Below are 15,963 nucleotides of genomic sequence, written 5' to 3' on the forward strand. Positions count from 1 at the left end.
GCACATGGACACTTAGTGACACAACGTAGACCATTCAAAATGCATAAGACATACTTTTCTTGATGCAACAACCTTCATGACAAGAGTGTGTGAAGTGAGAGTGAAACATGTTTATGTGATGACGATCACTCATACACACAAAATTCCTGTGAGGAAAAACAACATTCCCTTTGCATGACAAACAAAAACCCCTATGCTTGAGAATGACACATACTGCATAAAGATGAGAATGTAGACAACTCTTAGGATCAACAAGGGGAGCTTAAAATCATCAAATTACCAATAAATTACCAAGGATGATCGATCGCAGGATCCAAGGTAGGTTCCAAACTTTTCATGTGAGCAAAAAAATTGGAGGGTGGTTGTTGCCACTACAACATGGAGTTAATGGCATCTACAGAGATCACTGGATCAAGGAAATCAGGAAAACAATTCTGAGAGTAGAACTGTTGGGATTTTTTTGATGTTGGAAGAAATCCATCTCTAATCTCCCATGCATGCATTATAAAATTAAATAAGGAACATAGAAGCCATGTTGTGGTACAATCAAGCTCTATGGGCCATTAACAAGCATGGGGAATTTATTTGGAGTGCGCAGGTGGACTGTGATTAAATTATCAACATGGAAAATAACACGGAGTGTTGGTGAAGCACTCAAGAGCCCATTCTCTAGTTTAATGTAGTGGCATAATTCTATCATCAAACGCAACATCAACATGGAGGTGCCATAAAGAGGTACACTCAGGCAGTGTGGAAATAGGCAGCAGAGACAACATTGAGAAGAGTGTAGCAAAGGAGAAAAACCAATTATTTCCATTGAGAAATGTGGGGGTGTACAATATTGTTGTGTATGTGCTGAAGAGAGAAGAGAAGAGTGTGCGAAAAAGGAGAAACTAGCCCTTGTGTTGAACTAAAGCAGAGTGTTTTAGAGAGCTTTTGCAATAGAAGGCCGAGAAAAAAGTATATGTTGTTGTGAGAAGAGGAAAGGGTGTTGCTGTGTGAGGTTGATTGAGCCTGTGGGATAGTAGAGGACCTAGAGAAGAAGTATGACACTATAGTGAACCATATTAGTTTTTTTGTATATATGTATTTTCCCCTGTTTTCAGTTTGAAAATTGTATGATAGGTAGAATAGTGTCTAGAGTAGGTGGTGGCTAGCATTCATAAGAGGTTGGTGCCTCTTGGAAAGAAGGTGTTTTCTATCTTAAGGGGGTCGGTGCCTCCTGTGAGTGGGTGCTCACAAAAAAAAATGATGTAATTAAGTATGTGCTTAATTTACATCATAACAACAAACAAAATGGTTTTTTTCTCCCTTTGGGTTTCTACATAAAAATATCGGTGTCAATATGTGTATGCTACTCAAGTGATGGATTATATGTACATATGAATGTCCCATCTTGATGTTCATTTGAATTATGTGTGAATGCTCTCATAAGTAACAGACAATAGAGGAAAGAATTAAAGACATATTCATAAAACGTTTTAGGAACCTCATTATTAATGATTCACCCCCCTCTCAGTTTTTCCTTATTTCAACAATTGGTATCAGAGCAGGTTCCTTCAAGAATAGTCTAACCACTCGAAGGTAGATCTGTAAGGAATTATGTCAAGGAAATAGAGTCAAGATGCTTATTCAAGAAAGATACCAATCCTTGATGTGAAAAACTATGCCTTCTAAGAAGTTAGGATGGAAGCCTATGTTATGTCTCTAGGAGTAGATGTTTGGAGCTATGTACTAGTGCTATAGGGATTAATGCATGAGTGGTTTTGGTGGAAATACCCTCAAGGCTCTTCCTGGGATCTTTGGCAGAAAGATCATATTAGTTGCAGCTAGCATAAAGAGACATGTACATATCCATATCAATGAAATGATAATCAAAGCAGGAGGGAAGAGTTTTACCTTGGATCTTGATGTAGTGTTGTTGGAGAACCTGATGTAGTGGAGTGGAAGACCTCTCAACTAGATCCTAGATCAATACCTGCACATAGACAAGATGAGAAGTAATACTACAAAATATAACCTTGATAATCAAAAAAATAATACATAAGGATATCTAACAACATGTATCTAAGCTACTCATAACCTATGATATTGCATAAACATGTAAATGAATCATAAACACCATGGAGTAGACAACTCAACTGCAGGTCTATATTAATGATAGGAAAGGGTGACTACAACCATCAGTTGAATCAAGCTTCTGTTACTCCTCCAGCTCCTCTCTCTCTCTCTCCCCCTTCTTAACCTCTTGGTGAAACAATATGTATCATACAAAGTTTCGACAGCAAGTAGGAAATCCTTCCAATTCTTTTGACCTCTTTCACAATGCCCCAAGCCTCAAATATATAGAATTAGAGGCTAATCCTTTCCAGCTCTTTCATGAGTTCCCTTTGTAAAAAGCTGGGATATTTCCATGCTTTATTTCTCTTTCTCTTTTCATTAGACTTTGTTAGGAATAGCAATATACTCAAACAGGTCGAAGATGGATGTTTCCTGCTTTTCAGGCTGACATATGAGTAAATAGTGGGATATTATTCAGTCAAACCACTCCTTTGACCTTCGGAAACTCACCAAAGCTCACTAACATTACCCCTAGGTCAACACAAAGAGTTATCCTGGGGACTAACACCCTTGGTTCATGCTTGAGGATCATTATAACTCTCCTTGTTGGTTCCTGGGGAGTGTTACCCTAGAAAACAGGACTGTGAACTTGGTCAATCTTTTAGTCAAACTGTCTTTCTCCTTTGAGTTGATGAGGAGGTCATTTTCTTGTATAACAGATGTCCCCTAAAGTGTGAGATCAGAGATGAAGACAATGGCCGAAATACTTTAGAATTTCCATGTTTGAAAAAAGAGAGAGAGGATTAGAGCTTCGAGACTACGAGAAACCTAATACAAACACATATGTTAAAATCTAAAATCATGTCCTGATTTGGGCATTCCCATGCTTAGTAGCTATGTCAGAGTGATTTCTCAACAAAGAGATATGACGATCGTGTCCATTGATAAACACAATATGGAACTTCTGTCATAATAGGATCATCCTGATGAGATGTCTCCAAAAAATAATATACGCGGCTTGGGAGAGGAAACAAGGGTGAGTGATGTAAGCCTCTACCCAAGGTCTTCATCACCACTCCATCTTAACAACATATTTTGACACATGTGAATAAAGGCATTGAGTTCGAACATGTACGAATCATCTGATTATCTGTCAATAATGAAAACTGTTAACATATGTGAGGATGGCCACCGATAATGGTGATGGCCTCTAAGATGCGCAGCACAATCTAGCGAGCGTGAATAATGATGTTGTCATCGAACACTCGTAGAATCATTCGACCGAGAACTAATAATGAAAACCCCTGATCAAACACAAGGTAACCTGCCACTAATGTCTGCAAGTTCCAAGGCACTTATATGTTTCTTGATCTTATTCCTAGATAGAGTGTTGAAGTTGATAGGAAGAGATCTATTGAAAGGTAGGCTATAATGTGTCCTACATCAGTCGACATGAAACAGGACAAGAATGATTGTTTTTTGAAGATAAATTTTGAGCAATGGGTCAAATCGACAGAGGGCATGATGGAAGTATATGATTGACGGTTGATATAGGAAACAAAGGATAAAGGGATCCCTTGAACAATAGAAGACATGACACAAAGGTTCGACCAGGAAGCTCTAGACTCATGAACACCAAAGAATGTTAGGGTACAGGGATGCAGGAACATCAAAGTATATAGGCTAAACTCATAGGATGGTAAGATTCTTTTGAGAGGCCATCAAAGGAGGTTTTGCTGAGGGAGTGCCATGTTTAATGGAATGACTGCCACCATAAAAAATATTTCCAAATACATACATAAAGCAATTGTGTTGTCCAATTTTCCCCATCTGATTAAATTTAACGAGTCTAAACGGGTAAACTCAGTGGTATTTTCATATTTAGAGAGTCTGAAAAGAGTGTAAAGAGAAACTCCAGGGAGGTCCCTTTGTCATAGTTGTTAACTAGGTCCGACAAAGGTTTAATAGTATACCTGACATAGTTCCTTTTCCTTACGTTAGTATACTGAGTCCGGATAAAGTGATAAACCTATGCTCAATAGAAGTTTGCCTCATTTTGTGATGAGTACGAGGGAATGGAGAAAACTTGATATTCTTCATGTTTAATTAGTCACACGAAGACAAACTCAATAGATCTTCATCAAATTTTAATGAGTCAAACGAAGAAAACTCAAGGTATATTTTTCAGTTTAATGAGCAAGGAAAAAGAGATAAAAGAACTGCTCATGCCTTCTTCGTAGATTTAACGAGCCTGAAGAAGGGGAAAAACTTGGCGATTTTTCAATTTAAGAGCAAGAAAGAGTCCCAAAAAAAAAGTGCTCATATCATCGTCATAGGAGTTTTATGAGACCGATGATGAAAACTCGGGAAATTTTTAGTTTAAGAGCGAGAAAAGATCCCATAAACATGGTTGTTTCTGCAATTCAGCACTAAAATTTCTTCATCAGAGCATAAGTAATATTGACAGTATATCAAAATGGCGTATGATAAACAACATAGGAATGAAAAAATTATTTTTGAATGACTAACTAAGGTGAGTCATATGTCTAGAGTGACTATAAGAAGGTTTGGGAGCCTTCATTTTCACCATTTGAGTTATGTGAGAGTGTTCTAGAGTGAAAGAGGAACAAATCTTCCTCTAGCGATTGAGAGCAATCCAGGCGACCATTCGACATTCTGTTTGTTCTAGGTAGATGGTTTAACCTTTATCTTGCATTGTATTACCTTTTTTTAGCTGCATTAGGGGTGAGATTTTTTAATTTGGCGAAGCCCTAGTTAGTTGTATGTTCCTAACACTCCCTCCTTGGTCTAGATGAGCATTAAACGTCGTTCACAACCTGCAGGGGTGCGTTAGCATGCCTTGTGGGCCCTAGGGGGGGCTAGGTTTCTTGGGCACATTTTCAAACCCCAATGCATGATTTATTTGTGATTTTTCCATCATTTGACTGATTTTTTGGTGATTTAGTGAAGGTTTTGAGCCATCATCATGAGTCTTTGGAGAGAAAGAGCTCATGACAGTGAATAACTACAGATGCTAAATGATCCAGCATGCATACTTGCTTTGTGAAGATGTGGCTTGATGAAGTATGCAAGGCTTGACTTGATGAAGGGTCAAGAAGAACTTCTGAGTTGGATAATCCAATGTTAGGATGAACACCAAGGGGTGTTATGGATCGGGGATCACGAGCTCTTAATCGAAAGAGATGACATATACTTTCTGACAGGTTTATCATGGAGAGGTGCACCAGTAAACTTGACCAGAGGTAGGATAGATCCATGGACTACCATCAAGTTGGTCCAGACTCTTTGTAGAATTAGAAGTGGATAGTTAGCAACAGGGTCCCCATTGAGCAGATCAGGACAAGGCCCATGACAACCATTTTGTTGATGATCGTGTGCTTGGTGGGGTCCAACAGTCTGCATGTAGCTACGAAGTCTCAACTGTTACTAGATATTGACTGCTTATAGCCTTAGAGATTCAACTGGTGTGAGGGAGTTCTTCGCCAGTTGAAGGCAGAGCTAACAACCTGTAAGACTTGTACCCAAAGGGAATTTGGGTATGGTACTCTCATTGTGTCCTTCTTACTTGAGAGAGTGCCCGTGATGAGGCCATAAATGAGCTTGGGTTAGGTTGATCCTAGGGAGCCAAGGTAAGGGCGATGGGCTTCTCTGGTTCCTTGTACTAGAGGGGGACCAATCCAACACTTCTTCGAAGATGATTTCTTCAAGAAACTTAGTAGCTAGATTCTGATGATTGATGACTATGCCTATGAAGGCATGGACTTTACAGGAGATCTAGAGTTGATGCTGCCACCTAGCACTCAGTGGGGGCCTCAAGGTAAGAAGGTTTTTTAGAGTACTTAAAGTATTTTTTAACTTTTGAATGTTTATGTAATGTTTTTGATTTTATGGATGAACAAGTACTAACATGAAGCATTTTCTTGACACAAATGTGGCACCAATGCGACCTGCAGGCATGCCCCGCCAAGCGATGCGGGGGGAACGACTACATGGGTCTGGCACAGGTGCGGTAGCCACTGAGTATGGGGATTATGTGTAGAGTCTCCGCGAGGTTCTGAGGAACCTCGAAGGTCTGAGCATGGGTGCTCCTCCTCTTCCCATGAGGGAGATTCCCATCCATATGCATTAACAAACAGTGGGTGTTCCTAAGCGGTTTTTGGTTCCTCTTAGGAGGTTAGCTAGAGTTGTTAGGAGTTTTCATGAGCAACAAACTCTTAGCAGTAGCATGGTGTAGCTAACGCGTGTCATAGCGAGGCTTTGTAAAGCCATTTTGTACTTAAAACACCCAAGTTTTGGGAATTTTCTGATGTAAAAGACTGGATTATACAAAGTTTTTGGCACTTTTATGATGTAAATGTTTTTTAATGTTTTTGTAAATCTTTACTTTCATGCATGTATCTATAATAAATGAGACAGATGCCAATCTAATACATAGTTTGCTAATGAGTCAACAACTGCATTAAATTATCGAGGAATGTGTTCATATGTAATAAACTCAAATTGATGTTCCAAGAGTCGTACCCTTAAATACTGACATAGCAAGATTGGATTGAAAATGTGATAATGATTTGTCAATTTCATAACAACTAGCTGAGAGTCTAACCTGACCACCAGATTGGAGATGTCCTGAGATGATGCTTCAGTGAGAAGTGAAATTATAGACATATACTCAGCAATATTGTTGGTGGCAGTGCTAAGAAAGACTCCCCCAGAAAAAGTAGTTTCGACTCAGATGAGTAAATGACCCAAGCAATTGATGCAATGTGCCATGTATGACGACTGGCACCATCTGTGTATCCTACGTATGGTAAGGGTGATGAAGACATCTGCGCAATGAGACATTTATGAGGCAAATACTCAAAAAATGCAAAAAATGTAGTCACAACAAAACGAAGAAAAAATTATAAATACATAAAATTACAAAGCACATGCCTAGTGCAATGCTAGGCATAATACTTTTTTAGGTAGAACCCATTTCGGGGCTCCATGAATGGGATTCATTCATAGTTCTGAAGTTCATAGGAATCTTTTGAGAGGGCCTTGGTGACCACATATGGACTGATCCATAATGGTTGAAGTGTTCCTGTCCCCAAGAGGTTGTGTTTTTTATCATAGAGAAGAATAAGATCACCCTCTTGGTAAGAATGAGGTTTGACATTTTTGTCATATTGGGTGTTGACCCGATGCTTATGGGCTTCAAGTGCCAGTGTGGCATCTCGATGGGTCTCATCCAGCTGATTGGGATATAATAAGTGCTCTTCTTAGAAATTGGTGTTGGGAAAGAGTTCAACAACGAGTATCAGTGAAGGGATCTTACACTCGATAGGTAGTATTGCTTCCAAGCCATAAGCAAGTTGGAATGGTGTAAAGCTTGTAGCAGTTTTGACTGAATTTCGGTACACCCACAATGCAGGATATAAAATATGGTGCTAGTGGGTTTTGTGGTTACCTACTAATCGGCGGATCATGGTTTTTTGGATGCTGTTAATGACTTCCACTTGGCCATTAGACTGGGGGTAGTAGGAGGAACATTATTCCTACCTAAAATCGAGAAACAATGTTAAGTCAGACATCATTTGATTCTAGAAGTAAGAACCGTGGTATATAAAGATCGTGTGGGGCACACCAAAACAACAGACCACCTGATTGAATAGGAATAACGTCGCAATTTCTCCATTGGCCTAGAAAGTGGGAATGGCTTCAGCCCATTTTATAAAGTAGTCCACAATGAAAATAATGTAGTTGTGTCGATCAGAGGAAGTGGGGTTGCATGTGATGAAGTCAATACCCCATTTGGCAAAGGGTCTGACAGAGATAATTGGGTGTAGGGGTCCGGGGGTATGCACATTTTCTTTGTAAATATTTGACAAGGGTGACACTGCTAGATTGCTTTGATACAATCTTTGAACAAGATTGGCTAGTAGTATCCTGCGTGTAGAATTTTCTAGGCAGTAGACTTTCTAGAAGGATGACCACCACATGCCCCAGCATGGTAGTCATTTAAAATTTGTTCCACCTCTTCATGAGTGAGGCAACGTCGAAGAACTATATTAGTGCCATGAAAATATAAAGTACCTTGTTTTTTATCTAGAGGAACCAGATTGGAAACCCATTCCGTTAAGGGAATGGGGTAAACGAAAACAACACGTAATAATTTTTCCACCTCAGTATTGATTGTTGTAGTTTTACGGGGGTGGATTGGTCGAAGTATTTGGTGGACAGGCCTGACATTCTCATAAACCTTGATCTCATGCTCGACAATAGATGGATCTATGCTGGGAATTTCCTCGTAAGACCAAGCAAATATATTGTGGAATTCCTTGAAAAGGTAGGTTAAGCTTGCAATTTACTCAAGATTGCAATAAGCTCCAATCTGTATATTTTCCATGATGCCTGTCTTGACTGAGATATCAATGATCATTGTCTTTGAAATATTTCCCATGTTCCCTTCCGAATCCAAAGTTTGGATGGTTTTATAACTTAATGGAATGATCTCATGTGTTTCAAAGGACAATATTTTAGTAGAGGTGTCACGTTTGAATCAGATATCAAAATGCGATGGTGAGAGTTTTCCCAAGGTCACTCCTCCAAACACATGATCTCTCAAATAGCTTTGTTTGAAGGTAGGAATTGATTGAGGAGATCGTCAGAGTGAGTAGTTGTGGGAGAGGAGGCGGTACCATTGGCCGTGACCAAAGAAATAAGAGAATCAGATGCATATTGAATGGCTTGATAGGCCAATTCGACTAGTGATAGTGGCATTTTTTCTCCATAAGAGTTAATGTTTAAAGGGGCCATCAGGATCAAGGGATCGGTTGGGTCTTAAGGAATAGTGGAGACCATAGAAATTGTTTGTGGAACCATGTGCGATGGGAGAGGAAAAAATCCCATCAGGGAAGAACCCTTCAAAAGACTGGTATTGATACTGACATAAGAGTCAGGTATGCCACCCACTAAAGGTACAATGCCACTAGGTAATGAGAAGTAATTTGGGGTGCAAAAGGATATTTGTTCCACCGTGACTATCCTTCCATCCAATGGAAATAGGATGATGTGAAAGACAATAGACACGATGGAAATCATGGCATAAGTCCAACTGCGACCCAAAATAAGATTATAGTCGAGTTTTCGATCCACGACTTCAATGTCCACCATTACTATTTTCCCACTCAAAGTGATGGGGTAGCTAGAAAGGTAACCTTTTGGGATGAATGTATGGTCATTGAAAGCTTTAAGGGAATTCGACAGTGGAGAGAGGGTTGGAGAACCCAAGGCAAGCCAACATGAAGTAGACATGACGCAGGTCGAAGCGCCTTGGTCAATGACAATTCTATGTACCCCTCGTCCTTTCGAAAAAAAATTCACCTGAAATGCAAGATGGTGGAAAAGTGGAGGTTTACATTTTTCCACATTGAATATTTATAGAATGGAATCCTAAGGGTCAACCACACCAATTGCCGAAAGCAAAGATTTCCTTTGTGCTAGACAAGTTTGCAGTACTTCGAATGTATACATAGATGACGATGCTTGTGCCAAATCTTGTAAAATATTGTAGTTTGGGCAGCACATGCATATGTATTATTTGTTGTGCGACGAAGTGCCCCTTTTAGGGGGCGAATTCCAAGATAGAAACGGACCTTTCGATATGAAGATCGTTGGGCGTCGGTGGGTTTGAACTTGAGGTAGTGTCCTGAGAATTAGCAACTAGAGCTCCATAAGTTTTGGCTCTCACTTGAAGATAAACCGTTTCAAAAATGTAAACAATGGATGGTACTTCACCAGATGAAGGATGATGTGAGCCATCATTGTTCCCTTGTGGGGGTTGAGCAGATTCGTAAGAAGATGTTGTTGTTGTTGAGCAGGGAAAGGGTTGTGTAGGACCACGGGGGTCTGTCCAGTGTCCTTTTGAGCAAGAAGATCTGTACATTCTTGGAGGCGCGGACAACGATGTGTCATATGGTCTTCCGCATAGATTTTGCAAGGGAACTTGACAAATTTGTCCTTTCTATTTTTAGGTGGCGCAACAACTTTTTGTTTTGGGTTGGATTGCTTGGTTGGCTGCTCTTCAGAAGGAGCGGTCTTTTTCTTATTCTTATTATTCTTATCACCGGGTTTTTGTGTAGACTGCATAGAGTTTATCGTAGCAGTAGGAAGAGCAGCCGATTGGGTAGCAGGATCAACAGGAAACTGGGTAATGTGTCTGCTAAGTTGTTTTAAAGCAGACCCAGAGGTAGCGCTGATAATACCATCAGCGTGCACGCTGGGTTGTTGAGTAGCGGCAACATTGGAAGTTCTGGGGGCATTAGGGATTATGTCGTATAATGTGCCACACTGCGAATAAATCAAATCTAAGTGTTGGGCATGACGAATGGATTGGTCTTTAATGATCGCACCACCTAAGGCAACATCCTTGGCGATTTGGGGAAGAAGAGATTTAAAGAACCAATCTCCTAATAGATAATTCAGAAGGGGAACTTTGACTAGCCTTTGCCTATGTCTCCATTCGTGAATGTGATCGGAGATGTGGGTGGAGGTATATTGTCATAAGGTAGTAAGGAGTTCCGTCCCGGTTTCGTAGCGGATGGGTAATTGAAAGTTCCTTAAAAATTCCATCTCCAAGGTGCCAAAGGTATTAACTGATGCGCATGGTAACTCAATGTACCATTTGGCAGCATTGCCAGTAAGGGTGCGGGGGAAGAGCCAGATACTATCATCCACCATGGAGTTTGATACACACCATAGATGATAGGTGGTGATATGTGTACTCGGATCCTCCCCTTGTTTTTCTTCAAACTTCAGAATGTTAGTAGGAATTTTGTGCTGGATTGGAGGCCAATGTCAGTTATGGTAGATGGGGTCATTGGTCAATTTGTACAGATTGGGAATGTTGAGTGTTGCCAAAAAAGGCAAAGCGTTTGGTACCCCTGATTCTGACCAAGGTGATGATGAATGACTTGAGGGTCCTTGCAGCCCACCCATCATATTGTTCCCAACATTATACATAGGATTTACTAAATAATAGTTTCCTTGAGGAATAGTCATATATTGTTGTTGTCCATATGGGTTGTTAGGCTGGGGGATATAAGCTTGATTTCCCCCAGGATAATAATTGCCCCCTTGACTCAATTGAGGCTGAGAATGGGGTGCGCAAATGGATTGAGTGAGACTGGGTTGAGGGATCCCACCAGCCACATAGTTGGTTGTTAGCACTTGTCTGACATATGGAGTATTCATGTTAATCAATGACTATCCAATTTTTCCTATAAACAGAGGGGGAACTATAATTCCCCCTGCCAGTATGTGCATGTTGGGAACATTTCCCCCTGGCATTTGAACCTGGGGGTTTGAACTAAACAAAGGATTCCAACCGAAGGGGTTGTTGAAGGGACCCAAGCTAACATCTCTATTTGGAACGCTTGCTAAAGGTCCAGGAGCAGACACAAAAGGGGCAGAAACCGGTATGTACTGGGTTATGCTCATATTGGGTGTAACTAAGTTGCTCAAACTAGCCACAATTTGGATAGTGGGGTTCACGATTAGTGGTGTAGTATTGACTGTCAACTGGGGAAGTGGGGGTGGACCAAAATTGTCCACAAAATCCCACGACCTGTTAGTCGTCGACGGAATCGTGGGTGTAGGTATAGTGGAAGACATGGTAGGTGTAGGTACAACTTGAATCAATAGCAGTCCTAATGGATCAGTGGTAGAAGGATTATAAGGAGGTACAAAACCTTCAGTAAAGAAATATTCCAGCAGTATTGAGTCTTGGGATGTATTGACTGATTCAGTGTTAGATATTGGAGATTGATTACCTGAAGATGGGTAATTTGGCTCACTGAGGCTCGACGGATCCTCCAAAGTCAGTGAAGGAAGACGTTGTTGTTGCCGATATTGATGATGAGGCTCTTATGTAGCCACGGTAACCAATATATTTTATAAAAAAAAATTATAGTGATATTTATTATAGTCTCAATGATAACAAATTGGCACCTAAAAAATAAAAAATGCTCTAAAAAGTCAATCAACAAGTAGGGGATATGACTCTGTCTGATAACCATCTTTTGCTGGAGATGAAACCCAATATCGCAATGGATAAAAGAGAGAGTTGGCCAAATGTATAGTTACGATAACTCTTGATCTTTTCCTGAACCTCATATTAAGGGGCCAAGTACTCTCGTGAAGAAGAGCACCCTCCTAAAAACTAAAGACAGAGTAGGTTCATCTATTTTAGGTACCAAGGCAGGTCACCCCAGTCACCTTGTGTTTGTCCCTAAAAAGTATGGCCACTATGGTTACCTCAAATGAAAGACACTACCGGGGGGGGACATGGTCACAGGCAGTACGCTGTGTGGGCAAGATATCTGAGTTCCCGACTCAACTCTGATACCCCCAAAGGGATCCCCCATACATAGAATACCCAAAGGAGATGTAATTGAAGGCCGGCTACCTTCTTTCACATTCCAATGTTGTCTCGAATTTAGATCTACTTTGACTGGAGTGGTCCTAGATAGTATGAGTGCAACATGATTTTCCCTCTAAAATGACACTAGTCTCGATTTTATGATCTTGGTCAATTAATTCACAACTGCCTAACCCAAGATCCTAGCCTAGACTAACATGTGTGTTTACTCAAAAAAGAGTTGCTGATTGATTTTATTGTGAGATAAATTTTAAATGTACTTTGTTAATATCTTTGGAAGGGATGTTGACATATGGAGTTTTATGGGACTTCGACACAAACCATGTAGAAAATGATTTTAATTTCACTTCGATGAATGAGTTATTTCTACAAGGAGAGGATCATTTATACATCAATATGTACCATGCCTCCAGTATAGTAAAACACAAGCACAACTTGCAGATTATGAAATGCTTTCTAACAACTTTAAAACAAAATAAATGTAGAATCTAACCAACTAATCAGAAAAATTGTAAAAAAATTGTATTTTCTTTTTCTTGAAAAACATAAGTAGTTAAGCTATTTTCCTAAAAATAAAAAATGCTCAGGAAACAAGAAACCAAAAAAACATGCACAACTGCAGATCCTTGATGAGACTATAGGCAGCTTCCCCAACCTAGGAGTTCACAGAACTAGTTGTTTATCAAGATTTGGCTGTCTAATGCACTTCAAAAGAGGACACGAAGAGTTAGTGACTTCACTAATGCTTTGTCTGCAAGCCAGAAGAGCATTATAAAGCTCGGGTTGCACTACTCGGGTGCGTTAGGGGGGTAGAAGCTCAAAAATGAGTCTTTTTAGATAAGAACAAAAGATGAGCACAATAAGGAGGGTGTTGAATAGTCCCAAATGGTCAGTAAGGGAACCAAGAAGTACAGGAGGGCCTGAAAGAAAAAGAGATCCGGGAACTTGAGGAGAAAACTAGGAACAAAGTATAGTCCCTAGCGGAGTCGCCAATTTTACTATAGGGATTAATGCACGGGTGGTTGTGGTGGAAATACCCTCAAGGATCTTCTCAAGATCCTTGGTAGACAGATCAGATTAGCTACAACTGGCACAAAGAGACATGTACATATCCATATCAATTAAATGATAATCAAAGCAGGAGGGAAGACTTTTACCTTAGATCTTGATGCAATGTTGCTGGAGAACCTGATGTAGCGGAGTGGAAGACCTCTCAGCTAGCTCCTAGATCAATACCTGCACATAGATAAGACGAGAAGTAATACTACAACATATAACCTTGATAATCAAAACAATAATACATAAGGACATCTAACAACATGTATCTAAGCTACTCATAACCTATGATATTGCATAAACATGTAAATGAATCATAAACACCATGGAGTAGACAACACAACTGCAGGTCTATATTATTGATAGGAAAGAGTGATTACAATCATCAGTTGAATCAAGCTTCCCTTACACCTCCAGCTCCTCTCTCTCTCTCCCTTCTTAACCTCTTGGTGAACCAATATGTCTCATACAAAGTTTCATTAGTAAGTAGGCAATCCTTCCAATTCTTTCGACCTCTTTCACAATGCCCCAAGCCTTAAATATATAGAATGAGAGGATAATCCTTGCCAACTCTTTCATGAGTTCCCTCTGGAAAAATATGGGATTTTTCCATGCTTTATTTCTCTTGCCCTTTTCATTAGACTCAGTTAGGAATAATAATATCCTCAAATAGTTCGAAGATGGATGTTTCCAACTTTTCGGGCTGACATATGAGTAAATGGTGGGATATTATTCAGTCAACCCACTCCTTTGACCTCTAGAAACTCACCAAAGATGGCTAATGCTTCCCCTAAGGCAACACAGAGAGTTAGCCTAGGGGCTAATGCCCTTGTTTCATGCCTGAGGAGCATTATAAATCTTCTTACTAGTTCTTGGGGAGCGTTACCCTAGCCAACAGGACTGTGAACTTGGTCAATCTTTCAGTCAAACTGTCTTTCTCCTTTGAGCTGATGAGGAGGTCATTTTCCTGTATAACAACTAGTAGATTATGATGTCCCTAATGTCCTTCCCACTAATGCAGATGGTAAAAAATTGTATGGAAATAATGCTAAAGCCAAGAATGCCATTCTCTTTGGCCTTAGTCAATCTGAACTCGTAAAGGTTACGCATTGTAAGTCTACTAAGGAAGTGTGGGTGAATCTCAATCAGAGACATGAAGGAGATGAAAAATTTAAGAAGGAAAAACTTCAAGCCTTCAGAATGAGGTTTGAAAGCTTAAAAAGAGTGAATAATAAATCATAACAGAATACTTCCTCAGATTTTATGAAGTAACCAATATGATTAGAGGACTTGGTGAAGAAGTTAAGGAAGGTATGATTGTTCAAAAAGTACTAAGATACCCACCCATGAGATTTAATGCCAAAGTCTTAAATGTTGAAGAAATGGCTAATTTAAAAGATCTCAAGGTGGGCCAGTTGCTAGGTACTCTCACAGCCTATGAGATGAGAGTAGGAAGAGAGAAGTTTGAACCCAAGGAGGTTGCATTCAAAGTGTCCAAGAAGGCCAAGGAGCACAAAGATCATCAACATTTCTCCAACTGTGAATCTAATTAGGAGTTGGTTCAATTTTCCAGGAAACTAAAGTGCGGCTCAGGAAAATATTAAGGGAATTTTCCCTTTAAATTCTTTGACTATGGGAGAGTTGGACATTTCTCATCCAAGTTCCCTTTCAAGGAAAGGACTGAAAAGGAAGATGATCAGAAATTTAGACAAAAAACTTAGAAACATTTGAAGAAGAAGTTTTATAGGAAAAAGGGGCTCTACTCCAAAGAGGATAGTGCAATAGCAGATTTAGACAATGAAAAATCTTCAGAAGATGATTAAGATAAGTACTTACTTATGACCTTTGGAGCATACTCCATGAAACAAAATATTACTGATTTTGAAGGGGAGAAGAAGAAGTAGGAATAGTAAACTTTGAAGGGGAACTCATCAGTGCTCTTGATGAGTTAAAGAAGGTCAGGAAAGATAACAGGTAGATAAAAAAATAATTGTAGTGCGTTGAAGAAAGTATATACAACTCGGATAATGAAGCGTTTGTTTATCAAAACGAAAAACTTGAAGAAGCCATTAAAATCAAAGATAGTTTAGCCCTTCTGCTAGAAGAAAAACAAGGAACATGTGAGATACTAGAAGAAGTGAACAAGCAATTAAAACAAGAGTTGTTCAAGGTGCAGAAGGAAACAGTCACAAAAACATGCAAAGATGAACTTTTATCCTTGAAAGTCAAATTAGAAGAAGTTAAGTGAAAGGAAGAAGTTCTTCATGATTTGATCCATGAATGGGAAAAAAAATGTTAGAGTCTCGAGGCAGAAGTCATCTCCTGATAATGGATCTTGAGAGAGTGGAGACTAAGAAAGGTTTAAATGAAAATTTTGCAGAAGGCATAAGAAATCTAGTTCAAAT

This window comes from Pinus tabuliformis, chromosome 9 (assembly GCF_031772625.1).
Source record: "Pinus tabuliformis cultivar Carrire ecotype Pingquan chromosome 9, CPIR1, whole genome shotgun sequence".
Lineage (NCBI taxonomy): Eukaryota > Viridiplantae > Streptophyta > Pinopsida > Pinales > Pinaceae > Pinus > Pinus tabuliformis.